Source organism: Myotis lucifugus, unplaced genomic scaffold (genome assembly GCF_000147115.1).
Source record: "Myotis lucifugus unplaced genomic scaffold, Myoluc2.0 scaffold_10, whole genome shotgun sequence".
Taxonomy (NCBI): Eukaryota; Metazoa; Chordata; class Mammalia; order Chiroptera; family Vespertilionidae; genus Myotis; species Myotis lucifugus.
The window spans coordinates 1181109-1182724 of NW_005871058.1; the positions used below are offsets into that span (position 1 = coordinate 1181109).

General features: G+C 59.9%; 1 protein-coding gene across 1 annotated transcript in view; it reads right to left on the bottom strand.

Moving 5' to 3' along the window:
- The window catches only part of ASCL1 (achaete-scute family bHLH transcription factor 1), a 5044-nt gene that overhangs the window by 2888 nt on the left and 540 nt on the right, over positions 1-1616 (bottom strand).

Consider the following 1616-nt stretch of genomic DNA (forward strand, 5'->3'; position numbering starts at 1 on the left):
TAGTCGGGGCTGGATCTGACGGGGGGAATGATGATGGAGCTTGAGGGGCTAGAGGAGCTTCCTGGTTGTTCGGAGCTGCCGCAGGCACCTCGGCGGCCTTGGCGCGGCCTCATCCGCCCAGGCGTGTGCCCGGCGGGACGGTGGCAGGCGTCTGGGAGCCGAGCCCGGCGGGGCCGCGTGCTGGCGCCGCGAGGGAGGGGGAGGCGCTTGCCGCCGTCGCTCAGCCGCTGGGACAGCGCCCGCCCAGGCGCCCTTCCTGGGCCCTGGCCCTGGCGCTCTCTGGCCCAAGCCTGGTCCAGCTTCGGGGCGCCTTGGGACGCGGCGCTGCGGGGAAAGCGGATGGAGAGCAATGGGTCCGGTCTCCATACCGCTCAGGTGGAGGCAGGGAAAGGAGGCTGTGGCGCGTGTCCAGGCAGAAGGAAGCAGAGGGCAGCCAGCCAGTGGATTAGAGGCCTGGGTGCAGGGATGATTGGGTGAATTATGCGATCACTGACTTCTCCTGGGACTTCCCTTTGTGGAGTTGGGGAGGGATCTGTGGGGGTGACTCAGGTTGCCGCCCTTGGTACCTATGGCAGGCTAAGAGTATTGTCAGAACAATGCGGTGGGGACATGGCTCCCAAGGTGAATCACCTCTCTTCTCTGCCACAGTTTTCTCTTTTAAAATGGGGAGTTTGGGGAGTACAGCACGGCATCATGCCCACAGAGATGAGCTCTGTAAATCTCCCGACCCACACTGCCCCCTCCGGCACAGTAACTCAGGGCTTCAGACCCCACAGGACTTTGCTGAACCCCCAGGGTGTACACCTTTGGTCTCTCCTCTCGCCCACCCCCACGCACCACCCCAGGAAAGGAACTGAGAATCTCCAAATTCACATTTCCGGGAAAGGTAGGCGGCGGTGAGGCCTAAAGCAGAACCACACCACCTGCTTTCCCACCAGGGGAGACTCACCACCTGACACCCAGCTCCCAGCTCTGGGTGCTGGACGCTAGGAGGCGTCTAGGAAAGGCCTTGTGTGTCCCACCGGCTCCTCTCTAGCAAAAGTGTGTGGAGGGGTTGGGAGGAGGTGGGGAGGGAGAGTCACCAACATGGAAGCATCTGAGTGCATTTCTCTCATATTAGGCCTAACCGTGTGCTCTGAGCTCTCTTCCACCCCAGACTCTAGGCGGTCCACACTTAAAGGTCCATAGCTCTGGCTCTGCCCCTATTTTGTGTTGTAACCTTGAACAAGTCCCTCTTCCTCTGCCGCCGGCCCTCAGCTTCTGGATCTGTATCTAGGAGCAAGGAAAGCCTTCAGGTAGCCAGCCCGTGTTCTCAGTTCCCTTTTGGGGGTGCAGGTTTTGCGACTCACGGAGACCCCAATTACCTTGGATTTCAAGGCCAGAGCCTATTCCCATCATCACCACTGCCACTGCCACCACCTCCACCTCCACCACCACCACCACCACCACCACCACCAACAACAACAACACACACACACACACACACACACACACACACACACCTTGAAACGCTTGCTCAAATAGAAGTGCCAACCAGTGAAGCCACGCATTATAGCAGCCCTATGCATTGGCTTCCGCCCAGGAGAAAAGAGAGCAGGCACTGGGATCCTTCTGGC